This window comes from Ursus americanus, chromosome 32 (genome assembly GCF_024610735.1).
Source record: "Ursus americanus isolate L20-20 chromosome 32, mUrsAme1.1.p, whole genome shotgun sequence".
Classification (NCBI taxonomy): domain Eukaryota; kingdom Metazoa; phylum Chordata; class Mammalia; order Carnivora; family Ursidae; genus Ursus; species Ursus americanus.
The window spans coordinates 870,715-887,835 of record NC_142158.1 but is presented as its reverse complement, the minus strand read 5'-3'; the positions used below and the strand labels follow the sequence as shown (position 1 = coordinate 887,835).

At 41.6% G+C, this 17,121-nt stretch overlaps 1 non-coding gene and 1 pseudogene across 1 annotated transcript; one reads left to right on the top strand and one right to left on the bottom strand.

The window, feature by feature from the left end:
• The first annotated feature begins 9,161 nt into the window (after positions 1-9,161).
• Positions 9,162-9,658, top strand: LOC123794427 (large ribosomal subunit protein eL21 pseudogene; annotated as a pseudogene).
• A 6,388-nt stretch (positions 9,659-16,046) lies between these two features.
• TRNAT-CGU (transfer RNA threonine (anticodon CGU)) lies at positions 16,047-16,120 on the bottom strand. Its single transcript has one exon. It is a non-coding gene; the product is annotated as a tRNA-Thr (tRNA).
• Between the last annotated feature and the right edge of the window lie 1,001 nt (positions 16,121-17,121).

Sequence of the window (17,121 nt, the reverse complement as noted above, 5' to 3'; positions counted from 1 at the left end):
GCCTTTTGCTGTCTCTCATACTTTTTTGAAATGCCACATCTTGAACCAGACATACTTGGTTTTTAGCACTTTGGTATTTCCAAGCAATTTAAACTTTAAACAAGTAAATCAGATTTCAATCTAGTTGGAAAGTCAAATATGCTGCTAAAAAAAAAATACACTCTGCTTCCACTGCCAAGAGCACTCAGGCAAGTTTATATTTCCAGTTAAAGACAGACTGGCTGACGGAAAGAAAGAAAAAGACAAAGAATTGACAATTATGTCTCAAACCTCAGGTGCAGAGAAGAGATGTTTTTTCTCTGAGTCTGTGAGTTACACGGTCACAGTGTTTTACTGCCTTGTCGACCGGGAACTCTAAGAACACCTTCGTCCGGTTCTGGGTTTCTCCTGTACTCTCACACGACGACCGCACTCACAACACTTCTGATACCAGGTGTGGGTGGGGTTTTCCCATATTAAGCAGTTCTGTGACACCAGCTGGTGTCCTACAGTTTAACTCAGTTCTGACCCTAACTGGAGATGGTGTTAGATCCCACGAGACTGTCTCTTACTTCAGACGCCAGATACAAATACTCTGGGTCCCCAGGTTACCTACAGCTTGTCTGACTTCACTACAAATCACAGGTTTTCGTGACCTCCCGATAATTTGTTAGAACGGCTCACAGAACTCAGGGAAACACATTTACCAGTTAAAGGATATGATAATGGACAAAGATGAACAGCCAGATGCAGACATACACAGGGCGAGCAAGGTCTGGGGGAATCCCGAGCACGGGAGCATCTGTCCCCCTAGAGTTGGGGCGTGTGTCACCCTCTCTGAGTGGATGTGGTCACCAACCTGGAAACTCCCTCAAACCCCGTATTTTGGGGATTTTATGGAGGCTTCCTCATGTAGGTATGATCAATTATTAACTCAATTTCCAGCCCCTCTGTCCTGTCTAGAGAATGGGCGGTGGGAAGCAGGGGTGCTGAAAATTCCAAGCTTCTAATCTAAATTTAGTCTTTCTGGTGACAAGGCCCCATCCAGGAGCCACCAGAGATGCCTCATTAGAACAAAGACACTCCTAGTGCTTTAATCACTTAAAAATTTATAAAGGGGGGCACCGGGGTGGGTCAGTCAGTTAAGCATCCAACTCTTGATTTCAGCTCAGGGCATCACCATCTCAGGGTCATGGGATCAAGCCCTGTGTGGGACTCTGTACTCACACTCTCTCTCTAAAAAAAATAAATAAATCTTTAGGAAAAGAAGATTTAAAAAACAAGCAAACAAACAAACAAACAAACAAACCCCAGACTCTGTAAGGGTTTTAGGAACTCTGTGCCGGGAGAAGGGACGAGGATCAGATATCTATTCCTTACTACGAACCACAATATCACAGAAACTCCAAGTGACATTTCAGTCACTGAAGCTTTAAGTTGTGCACTGAAATGTAAATCTACTTTTCCAGTTTTATAATATTTTATTGGAATCATTGGACATTTTAGCTCAAATCCCTATTGAAAGTTTCTGAGGAAGGAAAGAAGGAAAGGAAAGAAGGGAGGAAAGAAGGGAGGGAGGGAGGGAGGGAGGGAGGGAGGGAGGAAGGAAGGAAGGAAGGAAGGAAGGAAGGAAGGAAGGAAGGGTAAGTAATTAGTAAGATACCGAGTAATTGAACAAATGAAAAAAACTTGAAGAAAATCCCACATGTGCTTAATCCTTGTTACGCGCTGAACTGTATCCCTCCAAAATTCAAACGCTGAAGTCCTAACCTCCAGCACCTCAGAGTGTGACTGTGCTTAGAGACAGGCTCTTTAAAGATGAAATTAGGTTAGTTAGCTCATGAGGAGGGCCTTAATCCAGCATAACTGGGGTCCTTGTAAGAAGAGATTACCACACAGACGCCCTAAGGAGAGAGGACACACAGACACTGGAAGACGTTGGCCATCCAGCTGGCCACCCACGAGCCAAGCAGACAAGCCTTAAGCAACGACCCAGCCAAGACCGACTGCAGACTGCCACCCTCAAGAACCGTGGTGAGGGGCGCCTGGGTGGCACAGCGGTTAAGCGTCTGCCTTTGGCTCAGGGCATGATCCCGGCGTTGTGGGATCGAGCCCTACATCAGGCTCCTCCGCTGTGAGCCTGCTGCTTCCTCTCCCACTCCCCCTGCTTGTGTTCCCTCTCTCGCTAGCTGTCTCTATCTCTGTCAAATAAATAAATAAATAAATAAAATCTTTAAAAAAAAAAAAAAAAAAGAACCATGGTGAGACCATTGTTTCAGCCATTCCATCTGAGGGACAGCCCAGGAAAACTCACGCAATTCTAAATGCTACCCAGGAAGCAATTTCTAAAAATAACACATGTTACTGTTACTCTCTTCACACGCCAGGGATAAAAGAAGAGTTTACACTCCTTGGGTGTGCACTGGCAGCCAGCATCCACTCTTCCTGCTGACATTCTGTATTGGAGGGCCTGGAAAGCTAGACGTCTATTTCCCAGAGCCTGTTTTACCTAAGGATCTTGATACAATGGGTATTAAAACAATTACAAGGCACACTTTCCTGAGATTTACAAAACAGGATATTATCCTGCTGATGTTGGCAATTCCCTGTGGGCCAAGCAAGACTGTGGACGTGTGCTTTCTCTGCAGCAGTGCTGGGAACGGCCAGCATTCCCCCTGTCGACCCAACGGATACAAGATGACTCCAGACTCTGATGTAAAAGAGAGGGGAAGGCAAGGGGGTCCACGCTCAGAGATGAAGACCCTTCGCTCTTCTTTGCTCCCGCCTTTATTGGTCCTTCAGGAAAATCACAAATCCTTATCATTGTTTCTCAAGCATGGGATGTGTGACAAGGGATTTACGGGAAATATATGATATGCTCATCTGCGTGTTCTATGAGTTACGCTAAACATAGCCTAGGGGACAATGCCTACCTCTCTTGCACCACAGGGCGGCTGTTTGGGCTAAGAAAGCTTCAGGGACAGCAACTCCTGCAGGCCTGGGCATTGCAAAGGCCTATGCCCTCCCCGGAAACCGTCCCTCGCCCCCAGCGGCCTCCGCGTTACATTTTAGCAAGCTAGGTATTACGGCTGATTTCATGCTCTCCATGAACCCCCACATCGCAGTGTTACAAGCTCCCTCTGTAACCAGGAGAAGGTAACGGCAGAGTTACAGAGAAAGCAGTCTCCGAACCCTAACCTGGCTGCCCCAGACTGCAGGGAGAGCGGCCTGTTGGGGTCTCCGCACTGTTACTACTAGCTTGCCTTGTACGTTAGCTCTATACATTAGATCCCTTCTAGGTCGGGGAAAGCATGAACACAGTCCTATAGATATTTTCTGGAGTCACGCTTGAGGGTCTGGGCTCAAGTATGTTTCTTAATCACTTATTTCATACTAAACCCAGTTTCCTGTTTTTAAATCCTTCCCGCTTAAAACATGTCGAGTGCTTCCTGTTTCCTACAGGGAACTCTGAACAGTGCTTCAGATGAAGGGATACCAAAATAAATACTGAGAGTAATGGGTTATAACCTACTGGATACAAAACCCACCTGTGAATGAGTCCATACAAGTAAGTCAGTGAAGAAGAACTACTCTTCTTCTAATAAGAACTCAAATGATAAATGTAGAAAGAATGAAGGATTTAGAAAATCGGCACTTGGAAATCATTACGTTAATAATTCATTTAGACAAGGATCATCAATGAGTGATAAATTCAATAGGTAAAAGTCGAAGGAGAACAGGATGTTTACATAGTCTTAAAGTAGCTCCTCTCAAGGAACTTACTAACTGCAATAATAATAATGACGATAATAATTAATAATAACGATGATAAATAATAAAACTAATAATAATAATAAAGGAGTTACGGAGAAGCCTGGCAGACATCATCATAAGCAAATGATCAAAATTAACATCACCAGTAACGGGACAACTGACATATGTCCACTGACATGAACTGAAAAAGACACACTATCAGTTGTCTTATATTCCCACCCAAAATACACAGCCTGAATTAATTGTGAGGAGATAGCAGACTAACCCAAATTATGGAATATTTTACAAAATAACTTCTCTGTACTTTCCAAAAGTGTCAATGTCATAAAAAGAAAAGAAAGCCTACAGATGAAAGGAGACGCCAGAGAATGACAGCTGCATTCCGCACATAATCAAAGACGTTCTTCTGCTAAAAAGCATTATGGGGGACGGAGGCTAGCATCAGCAGCACCGCAGAGGAAGAAGCCCGGGAGCCTCCTTCCCATCACAAGTGCACTGTTCAGCAATAATTCCTGGGCAAATTCCCTTTCTGAGAAATCAGAACTAGCAATAGTCCTGCACCCCAGGAAACTCACTGAAGGTGGCAGGGAGATTCAGAATATCCCCTCATCAGAGACCCTGCCCCTGGCTTAGTGCCAAACCATCAGGAAAACACCCCCTAACTCCCAGCTTCACAAAAGGGGAGGAAAGGTTGATTTGTGCATTTGGAACCCTAATTTCTCCAATGGGGCTCCTCAGAGAACTGGTTTCTGTCTTGCCAGGCTTGGATCTGTGACACGTCTGGCAGTTTATCCATCTGGGGAAGAACTGAGGCAGCAGCTAAAATCCTAGGTCTCACGTTCCCCTGGAGAGGAAAAGAGTGATTCATGTGTCCAGAGTCCCAACTTTTCTGGGCTTCCCATATAACTAGCACCTATGTCACCAGTCCTATTACTCTGGCGGACCTGGTACAGTCTGGCACCCACAGGAGAATGAACACAGACACCTGGGCTGGTAGAAGCAATAACCCCCGCCCACCCCCAGCACAGAGCAAGCAGACAAAAACCAAACTGCCTACCGTCCCTGGGGAAGGAAAGAGTTGGTAGAGGCACCCAGAATCTCTGGCTGAGCTTCTCCGACATTAGTCCATGAAGACTGAGAGAGGTTCATGCTTTATCTAATGTGCAAATACCAACTCAGAGAGTCAAGGAAAATGCAGAACCAAATAAAGATGTCCCAAACAAAGGGACAGTAACCCTCCAGTAACTGACACGAATGAAGGGGAATTACGTGGTCTTCCTGTCAAAGAACTGGAAATACTCTAATAATGATGCTCACAGAGGTAAGAGAACAATGCATGAAAGTGAGCATTTTCACAGAGAGACAGAAATGTCAGAAAGTACCAAACATAAATCATAGACTTGAAGAACACAATTAAGTGGACCGAAAAATTCACTAGAAAGGTTCAACAGCAGCTGGATCAAGCAGAAGAAAGGATAAGATAACTTGAAAACAGGTCACTGGAAATGAATCAGAGATACAAAAAGAAAAAAGAATGAAAAAGAATGAAGAAAGCTTAAGAAAATCAAGGTACGAGGCACCTGGGTGGCACAGCAGTTAAGCGTCTGCCTTCGGCTCAGGGCGTGATCCCGGTGTTATGGGATCGAGCCCCACATCAGGCTCCTCCGCTATGAGCCTGCTTCTTCCTCTCCCACTCCCCCTGCTTGTGTTCCCTCTCTCGCTGGCTGTCTCTATCTCTGTCGAATAAATAAATAAAATCTTAAAAAAAAAAAGAAAAGAAAATCATGGTACACCATTCAAGCAGAACAATACACACATTACGGGAACACAAGGAGGAGGAGGGAGAAAGGACAGATTCAAACAAATAATGGCTGAAAACTTCCAAATCTGGATAAGGAAAGGGACATCCAGATCCGAGAAGCCCCAAGGACAGAAAATAAGAGAAACTTAAAGAAATCTACACCTAGACACATAATTAAATTGTCGAAAATCAGGGACAAAGAATTCTGAAAGCAGAAAGAGAAGAGTGCCCCCATAAGACTCAACATATTTTTCATTAGAAACCTTGCAGATAGGAAGGGAATGGGATGATATATTCAAAGTGCAGAAAGAAAAATGCTACCAACAAAAACTACTATCCCTAGCAAAACTCCCCTTCAAAAATGAAGAAATATTTTCCAAGATAAACAAAAACTGAAGGAGTTCATTGCCATTAGACATGCCTTACGAGAAATGCTAAAGACAGCTCTTGATGCTGAAATAAAAGGATACTAAGTAGCAACATAACAACATAAGGAAGTATGAAACTCACAGGTAAAAACAAATATATAGGCAAATACAGAATACTGTATGACTGTAATGATGGGAAACAAATCATTTTTAATTCTACCATAACAGTTAAAAGGCAAAAGTATCAAAAATAACTATAACAAAAATATGTTTAAAAGATTCACAACATGAATAGATGTAAATTGTAACAAGAATTACATGAAGTGTGTGGGAGGAGCTCTTGGCTGCCTCACTTGGAAAAGCATGAGACTCTCAATCTCAGGGTCATGAGCTCTGGCCCTACACTGGGTGTAGAGATTACCTGAAAATAAAAAAGAAATCTTTAAAAAAAGGTGTGTGGGCAAAGTTAGTGTAGAGTTTTTGTATGCAATTGAATGTACGTTGTTTTTAGCTTAAAACAGACTCTTAACTGTAAGATATTTTATATAAGCCCCAAGATAACCACACATACACACACACAAAAATAGCTAGAGAAGTGACACAAAAGAAAAAGAGAAAGGAATAAAAGCACATCGATTTTAATCAATTTTAAAAAGCAACAAAACATAAAAGGAAGGCAGCAAGAGAGAATAAGAGAGACCAAATGATTGCAAGATTAATAGGGAACCATAAACAAAATGGCAATAGTAAAACTTTCTTTAGCAACCATTACTTTTTCTTTTGTTTAATTCAGTAACTTTTTTTTTCTTAAATGCCTATAAGATTTTGTGATTAGAAATAACAGGGTAAGAGGGCAACCCTACAGCCCCCAAGCCAAGCGGACCCGCCAGCCCAAGCTCGCTCCACACTTGCACAGACCTCCCCCTAGCGACTTTGCCCAGCTCCAACAATTAATTTCAATGTAGATGGTTTAAACTCCACCCCCCCAAAAAAAATACAGACAGATTCAATGGATAAAAAACAACACCCAACTGGGACGCCTGGGTGGCTTGGTTGGTTAAGCATCCAACTTTTGATTTCAGCTCAGGTCATGCATCTAAGGGTCATGAGATCAAGCCCTGTGTTGGACTCCATGCTGAGCGTGGAGCCTGTTTAGGATTCTCTCTCCCCTGCCCCTCCCCCACTCTCTTTCTCCAAACAAACAAAAAGCACAAAAAACCCCGCAACTATATGCTGTCCACAAGAAACTGGCTTTAGATGTGAAGGCACACATAGGCTGCAAGTGAAGGGAGGAAAAAAGATACTCCATGCAAATGGTAACCAAAAGACAGCAAGGATGGCAATACTTATATCAGAATAAGTATTATATTTAATATAATATTAGAGAGAGAGAGAGAAACTTTAAGTAAAAAATCTCACAAGACAGAGAAGGACATTCTATAATGATAAAAGGATCAATCCACAAGGATGATATAATAATTATATATGCACCCAAGATCAAAGTATCTAAATACATAAAGGAAACATTGGCAGAACTGAAGAAAGAAATAGATAGCAATACAATAATAGCTTGGGACTTCAATACCTCCCTTTCAATAATGGACAGAACATCCAGAAAGTATATCAATCAAAGTATATCAATAAGGAAACAAAGGTCTTGAATAACACTATAGTACACTTAGAAGTCATATAAAAAATACTTCACTCAACAGCATCAGAATACATTCTTCTGAAGTACACATGGATTTTTCTCCAGGATAGATCATATCTTAAGTCACAAAACCAGTCCTAACAAATTTAAGAAGATTGAATTCATACCAAGTACTTTCTCACTACCATGAAATGGAATTAGAAATCTAATGCAGAAGGAAAACTGGAAAATTCACAAACATGTAGAAATTAAACAACACACTACTGAAAAACCATTGAGTTAAAGAAAATATCAAAACAGAAATTAGAAAAAAAACTTGAGAAACAAAAACAAAAACACAAGATACCCAAACTTACGGGATGTGGCAAAAGTGGTACTGAGTAGAAGTTCATGGCAACAAATGCTTACATTAAAAAAGAAGACAGACTTAAAATAAACAATTTAACTTTACACCCCAAGGAATCAGAAAAAAAGAAAGACAAAATAAGCCCAAAGTTAGCAGAAGGAAGAAAACAGTAAAAAAAAAAAAAAAAAAGAGCAGAAATAAATGAAATAGAGAACTAGGAAAACAACAGAACTAAGAATTGGTTTTGAAAAGATAAATACTGATGAACACTAGCTAAACTAATGAGTAAAAAAGGAGAGAAGATTCAAATAAAATCAGAAATGAAAGAAGACTTGTGACAACTGGTACCACAGAGACAAAGAGGATCATCAGAGCTGACTGCGAACAATTAATGCCACCAACTGGACAACCTAGAGGTGGGTAAATTCTTAGACCCATACAACCTGCCAAGACTAAATAATGAAAAAACAGAAAGTCCGAACAGACCAATAATCATTATGGAGATTGAATGAAAAGTCTCCCAACAAAATAAAGCCGAGGACCAGATGGCTTCACAGGTGAATCCTTTCTAAACTCATTTTATGAGGTCAGCATTTCCCCAATATCAAAACCAGACAAATACATCACAAAAAAAAGGCCAATATCCCCAATGAATATAGATGCATAAATTTTCAACAAAATCTACAAACTGAATCCCACAATACATTAAAAGGACTATACATCATGACCAAATGGAATTCATTCCTCGAATGCAAGGATGGCTCAACACCCACAAATCAATGTGATACACACCATTAGTAAAATGAAGGATAAAAATCATATGATCATCTCAAAAGATGCAGAAAAAGCATCTCACAAAATTCAACACCTTTTCATGATAAAAGCTCCCAGCAAACTAGGAATAGAAGGAAAGCACCTCAATATAAAAAAGGCCATATATGGAAAGCCCACAGGTAATATCATACTCCACAGTGAAGAACTGAAACCTTTTCCTCTAAGAGTAAGAACAAGGCAAGGATGCCCATTCTGACCAATTCCATTCAACATAGTACGAGAAATTCTAGCCAGAGCAATTACGCAAGAAAAAGAAATACGAGGCATCCAAAAAGTAAGTAATAAGGCATCCAGAAAATAAGAAAAAGAAGAATTGTCCATGTTTGCAGACAATATGATCTTATACAGAGAAAACCCTAAAGACTTCATTAAAATACTGTTAGAGCCTTTTGGCCAGAACCACCATTTTCCAGTAATTTGCCAAAATGACCAACACAAAGGGAAAGAGGAAAGGTACCTGCTATATGTTCTTTAGGCCTTTTCGAAAACATGGGGTTGTTCCTTTGGCCACATACATGCAAATCTACAAGAAAGGTGATATTGTGGACATCAAGGGAATGGGCACTGTTCAAAAAGGAATGCCCCACAAATGTTACCATGGCAAAACTGGAAGAGTCTACAATGTTACCCAGCATGCTGTTGGCATTGTTGTAAACAAACAAGTTAAGGGCAAGATTCTCGCCAAGAGAATTAACATATGCACTGAGCATATTAAACACTCAAAGAGCCGAGATAGCTTCCTGAAGCTTGTGAAGGAAAATGATCAGAAAAAGGAAGCCAAAGAGAAAGGTACCTGGGTTCAACTGAAGCGCCAGCCTGCCCCATCCAGAGAAGCACATTTTGTGAGAACCAACGGAAAGGACCCCGAACTGCCGGAACCCATTCTCTATGAATTCATGGCATGATAAATGTAAAGAAAATAAAAGACCTCAAGACTGTAAATACAACAACAAAAACACACACACTGTTAGAATTAATGGATAAATTCAGTATAGTTGCAGAATACGAAATTAACACACAAAAGTTAGTTATGTTTCTACACACTAACAATGGGCTATCTGAAAAGGAAATTAGGAGAACAATCCCATTTGTAATAGCACCAAAGAGAGTTAAATACCTAGGAATAAACTTAACTAAGAAGTGGAAGGAAGACTTGTATACAGAAAATTATAAAACACGGATGAAAGACATTAAAAAAGACACAAAGAGAAAGACGTCCCATGTTCATGGATTGGCAGATTTAACACTGTTAAAATGTCCATGCTATCCAGATCAATCTAAAGATTAATGCAGGGGCGCCTGGGTGGCGCAGTCGTTAAGCATCTGCCTTTGGCTCAGGGCGTGAACCCGGCATTATGGGATCGAGCCCCACATCAGGCTCCTCTGCTGTGAGCCTGCTTCTTCCTCTCCCACTCCCCCTGCTTGTGTTCCCTCTCTCACTGGCTGTCTCTCTCTCTGTCAAATAAATAAATAAAATCTTTAAAAAAAAAAAAGATCAATGCAATCCCTATGAAAATCCCAATGGTATGTTTTACAGAAATAGAAAAATTATTTTAAGATTCATATTGAACCACAAAAGACCACTTATAGTCAAATCAATCTTGAGAAGAACAAAGCTGAAGGCATCACACTTCCTGATCTCAAAACATATCACAAAGCCACCGTAACTGAAACAATATGGTACTGGCATAAAGACAGACGTATAACCAATGGAACAGAATACTGAGCCCAGAAATAAATCCATGCATATATGGTACTGATCTTTGACAAGGGTGCCAAGAGTAGTAGTGGAGAAAGGATAGTATCTTCAATAAATAGTGCTGGGAAAACTGGATATTCACATGCAAAAGAATAAAATTGGATTCTTATCTTACATAACACAAATCAACTCAAAATGAATTAAAGACTTAAATGTAAGACCTGAGACTGTAAAAGCTTAGATAAAAACATAGTGCAAAAGCTTCATGACATTGGTCTTAGCAATGATTTTATGAACATGACACCAAAACCATAGGCAACAAAAAGAAAAATAAGCAAGGGGGACTACATCAAACTAAAAGTCTTCTGCATAGAAGAAAGAAAAAAATGAGTGGAAACAATCTCTTGGTAGGTTGAAAACGCAACTTAACACAATGGGAGAAAATATTTGCAAACCATGTATCTGACAAAGGATTAATCTCCAAAATATATAAGGAATTCCTACAACTCAATTAAAAAAAAGAACTCACCACCAGATTTAAAAATGGGCTAAGGACTTGAATAGGTATTTCTCTGATGAAAACATACAAATAGTCACCAGGTATATGAAAGATGCTCAACATCACTAATGATGAGGGAAATGCAAATTAAAACTGCAATGAGATATTTTCATTCACACCTGTCGAGATGGCTACTATCAAAAATATAAAAGACAAGTACTGGTAAGGATGTGGATAAATTGCAACTCTTGCACACTGTTGGCTGGAATGCCAAATGGTGCATGAGCTAGAAAACAGAATGGAGCTTCCTCAAAAAATTAAAAATAGAACTAGTATATAATCCCACAACCCCATTCTGGGTATTTGTCTAAAATAACTGAAATATGGACCCGGAAGAGACATTAGCACTCTTTTGATCATCACTGCAAAACTACTCACGAGAGCTAATACGTGAGAAATACCTAAGTGTCCACTGACAGATCAATAGATAAAGAAAATGTGATATGGGCATATACTGGAATACTATTCAGCCTTTAAAAAGAAGGACATCTTACAATATGGAAAAACATGGATGAACTTTGATAACATTATGCTAAATAAAATAAGGTAGTCACAAAAAGACAAATACTGCATGATTCCACTTTTTGAGGTGCCTGCTATAGTCAAATTCATAGAGTCAGAGTGGAATGGTGGTTACCAGGGGTTGGGGGGAACGGGAAATGGGGCATAAAGTTTCAGTCAAACAAGACGAATAAACTCTGAAGATCTGCTGTAAAACATTGTACCTACAGTCAACAGTAATGTATGGTACACTTAAAAACTGGTTAAGATAGGGGCATCTGGCTGGTTCAGTCAGTAGAGTGTGTGACTCTTGATCTCGGAGTGGTGAGTTCCAGCCCACGTTGGTGGTAGGGTTTACTTAAAAAAGATTGGTTAAGAGAACAGATCTCATGGTCAAGTGTTTTTACCAAAATAAAGTAAGAAAGTTTCTAAAAGGACATTATAGGGACAATTAACAGTCGGAGTAAGCCCTGTTTATTAGATAACGGTATTATATCAATGTTAATTTCTGATTTTGAAACTTATGCTGCAGATATGTAAATGGATATCATTATTAGGAAACATACACTGAAGTATTTATAGGTAAAGATCATCATGGTCTACAACTTCCTCTCAAACGATCCACCAAAGATTATATATAAAATATATATATTATATATATAATATATAAAGTAATATATATATAATAGGATAAACTAAATAAGATAAAATGTTCATATTTGGGAAATCTGGATGATGGATAAGTAGGAATTATTTGTTCTATTCTTGTAACTTTTCTAGAAAAATAAAATTACTTTAAAAGTAACAGTTAAAAGGGGCTCCTGGCTGGGTGGCTCAGTCAGTTAAGTGTCTGCCTTTGGCTCAGGTGATGATCCCAGGGTCCTGGGATGGGGCCCCGCGTTGGGCTCCCTGCTCAGCGGGGAGCCTGCTTCTCCGTCCCCTGCTTGTGCTCTCTTTGTCTTTGTCAAATAAATAAATAAAATCTAAAAAAAAAAAAAAGGTAATAGTTAAAAGAAAAATAAAAGAATGAAATATAAACTAGAATAGTCAAGTCACTTAACAAAGGTCCACATGTGGTTAATGGCAGATTTAGGACATGCTTACAGACTTTGTCACCCCAAACTCCATGCTCCTTTCCTTCTGTGCATGGTCAGTCACTTAAATACCAGCCTGTTCTCTGCACTTACACGAACACAGATTTTATTTTTTACAATAACAATTTGATCCATTGAGTCAATACTGCTTTCCCCAGAGAGAAAGCATCTCTGGATTGAATTCACTTGTTAATTTATGCCCAATGCAGAATCTTAGGAGTTCTTTGTTAAGTTTACACTATGAAGAAACTGATTCAACTTTTGACTGAGTTTGAGGAGACTGCAAAGGTCCATTAAGGCATCTTAGATAACCCCTCTTGGAGCTCAAAATCAAAAACAAAACAAAGCAAAAAACAAAAACAAAAGAAACAAAAAAAAAAAAACCCTCAAAAGACTTGACCTCCAAATTCTCTTACATCAACAGTTAGGAACATCCAGTAAGAAACAGAATGGAGAGTTTAAATTTCCAAAGAGAATTCCCCATTAGCACAAATGAATGCTCAGGAACACATCAGTGAGTTCACCCATTAAGTAAAGAGAGAAAGAGGATAGGATGTTCCTTACTGCTCTATAATTAAGCAGAGGGAATGGATGTATCTACTGTTTTTTCTGCCAAAGATCACTCTAAAAACATCTTGAAAAGGAGTCGTTTTTGAAGGATACCTCCCTGGGAGATAGAAATAGGCTCTCTCAATTTGGGGAATTTTCCCCCTAAAACTTGATACCAATTCCCTTTGATTATTTCTTACATCTATGCTTTCTGACCTCTGGTTATGTTGCTTAAAATCTTTTTTTTTTATTTTTAAATCTGTTTTCCAAAAATAAAACAATAAATAACTTAGGAAAATAAATCTGAAATTTCATACTTTCTGTCTTGGTTAGTCATTTTTCATAATGATTATGTGTTCACGTTAACTCCCACATATACTGTGGCTGCTCTTAGTATAAAATTAAAACACCCCAACATGGTGGATAAAAGCCTGTCATCGTTTAGCCCTATGCGTTTCCAGCCTCATTTCTCATCTGCTTGTGTGTGTCCTTTCTGCTCTAGCCATGCTGCCTTTCCTTCAGTCCTATGCGCTCTGCCTGGTTTCCACTGCCTGGATCTCTCTATGCTCTACCTCTCTTTCCTATCTAATTCTTCCTTTTCTTTGCAACTCAAGTCTCTCCTTCTCTGACTTCCCTCTTGCATATGTTCTCCTAAATCTTATTTTTGCAGCATTTATCATAGCTATGACATTTTCTTTCTCTTGGTGATCATGTAATTGATTTCCATCTCCTCCTCCTTCCCCACTAAGATCTTACCTCCTTTGAGGTGAAGCCCAGAACTGTTGAGCTTACCTTTCCATATGTTGGAGGAGTAGGCATAAAATACATAATTCTTTAAATAATTGAGGGAATGAATGAATAACTTTCATAACTGTCGGCTAAAAGAGATGAAGGTAAATCTTCTTGAGACCAGCTATCAGAGTTGCTTGTGCACTCAGAAGTCCTTCCAGAACTCACTGCAGTGATCTTAGATCCAGAAATGTAACTTCTTGAAACTGGCATGCTGGCCCAGAGTCATGACAACTCTGACCAGATGTCTGCCTCTGATGGCCTCATTTAAGTCCACTAAAAGATTAAGAGTCCTATAAAAAATAACATCAAGAAGTAAAATATCTCCCCAAAATACCTTATGTTTGCTTAACACCAATTTTGATTTAATTTATTACTTTATGAAAGTCAAGGATTTTTTTCAGTGGTTCATGGGCACCCAAGAACTTAGGTCAGTAACATCTTTTTTTTTTTTAATTTAAATTCAATTAATTAATATATAATGTATTCTTGGTTTCAGAGGTAGAGGTCAGTGGTTTGTCAGTCTTAAATAATACCCAGTGCTCATTACATCACGTGCCCTCCTTAATGCCCATCACCCAGTTACCCCCTCCCCTCCCCTCTGGCAACCCTCAGTTTGTTTCCTATGATTAAGAGTCTCTTATGGCGGGTGCCTGGGTGGCACAGTGGTTAAGCGTCTGCCTTTGGCTCAGGGTGTGATCCCGGCATTATGGGATCGAGCCCCACATCGAGCCCCACATCGAGCCCCACATCGAGCCCCACATCGAGCCCCACATCGGGCTCCTCTGCTATGAGCCTGCTTCTTTCTCTCCCACTCCCCCTGCTTGTGTTCCCTCTCTCGCTGGCTGTCTCTATCTCTGTCAAATAAATAAATAAAATCTTAAAAAAAAAAAAAAAAGAGTCTCTTATGGTTTGTCTCCCTCTCTGGTTTTGTCTTGTTACATTTTTTCCTCTCTTTCCCTATGATCCTCTGTTTTGTTTCTTAAATTCCACATATGAGTGAGATCATCTGATAATTGTCTTTCTCTGACTGACTTATTTCACTTAGCATAATACTCTCTAGTTCCATCCACGTTGTTGCAAATGGCAAGATTTCATTTTTGATGGCTGAGTAGTATGCCATTGTCTATATACACCACATCTTCTTTACCTATTCATCTGTTGATCGACATCTGGGCTCTTTCCATAGTTTGGCTGCTGTGGACATTGCTGCTATAAACATTGGGGTGCAGGTGCCCCTTCGGATCACTCCATTTTTATCTTTGGGGTAAATACCCAGTAGTGTAATTGCTGGGTCCTTGGGTAGCTCTATTTTCAACTTTTTGAGGAACCTCCATGCTACTTTCCAGAGTGGCTGCACCAGCTTGCATTTCCAGGTCAGTGAACACCTTGAAAGAATATACAAAATTTATCCATATGTCTGTTGGCTTTTTGTTTTTGTTTTTGGTGGTGGTTATAAGCAAGTTTTCATCAGATAATCTAATGAGTTCATATACCATACAATTTTAGGAGCTATTCTAAACCACACTGGATACTGTTTGGTTTTATAAATAAAATTATCTGAAATGCAAGACCATGACTTTGAACTGAGAAGTATTAGGTTAAGACCCTAGCTTAATTATTTATTTACTAGCTGTGATTTGGGGAAGTTACTTCGCTTCTCTCCCATTCTGTTTTCTCTCCATAATATGTGCATAATAATGCTCACTTTTATGAGTATTTTTAGGGATTTAAAGGTATGTGAGAAAATAACAAAGTGAAACGCGTTCAATAAATTGCAACCATTTCTTATCTATGCATAATGTAAGATGGTTTGAGTCTGGAAAACTAGCAGAATACATTTTTAAATAGCTTGAATTAAAAACTTTCCAATTTTATTTTAGAAATTCTGCCTATGACTGATCTTCAACACCCAAGTAGTTAAACGCACAGCAGAACCATGTGATACATCACAGCGAGCAGCAGAGAATCATTGAGCATGCAGGTGCACTGAGAGGTTGCAGAGATCAGAGCTCCCAAGCCATAGATCTGGTACTGAGATTAGAGCTGATTTCAGACTAAAAAGTCTGAATAAATTACCAAAACAAGAAAACAACCTCGGCAGGCCCCGCTGGGATTCGAACCCAGGATCTCCTGTTTACGAGACAGGCGCTTTAGCCAACTAAGCCACAGAGCCAGCCGCGCTGCAGGTAAAGGTACTTTTCTGATCACACTGTCCTGGATCAGGAGACAAGCCGCGCTGCCCACGAGCGTCCCGGCACAAGCCCATCGGAATGCACGGCCGGGCCGAGCCGGAGGCCCGCGGAGGAGCCGCCGGAGCCCCGAGCCCCAGCCGCAGGGCAGCACCGGCGCAGCAGCACGCATGCGCGCACTCCCGCCTCGCCAACCCTCGCGGAAGCCGCCGGGATGCGCACGGAGGCGCCGCGCCGAGCGTTCTGCGCACGAGGGGCCTCCTCCGAGTGAGGCCCGCACGGCTACGGTCTCCGCATCCCCCCCATCGCAGTAGAGACTCATCAACCGAGGGGGTCTTCCCACTGTCAGCGACCGGCTCCTCCAGCAAAGCCGGTCCTTTCCAACACTGATCACGCGAACAGCGCGTCCGGCTGGTGGAGGCGCACACCTGCGCCCGGAAACCCGAAGCCAACCCAAACCGCCCCGACCGCGAGCGCCTTGCAGACGGCTCGGCGGGCAGACGCAGCAGCCGCCGCCGCAGCACGGGGCTCGCTCAGGGGTCACTGACCCGCCCTGTGCTTCAGCGCCGGGGCCCGGCAGCGCCCGCACCCCGCAGGCCGCCCGAGGTGCGCAGGGGCACGCACGGCTCTGGCGGCTGCCGAGCACACGCCTCGCTCGCCGCTGTCGGCGCTGCTGTTTGCGGAGGCTGCTCTCCTGTGCTTCCCCTGGAGCCTCAGCTTGTGGGAGCCAAACACGCATCGCCTGACTGTCCACTCCCTACACGAGGCGTCCGTTCTTCAGCGGTCAGCGGCTGCACCCTCGTCCTCGGCCTCTGCTGAGAAGCGGCCGACAGGGAGAGCCGTGAGCTCACCGAAGCAGTGGGTCCCCCGGCCCCTCCCCGGCTCCCGCTGCCGGCCCACAGCGCGACGGGGCGGAGTTGCGCGTGTGCCCAGGCAAGGCTAGGGCGCGCTCTGGGGCGCTGACGCCTTGGGATCGCCGAGTCCT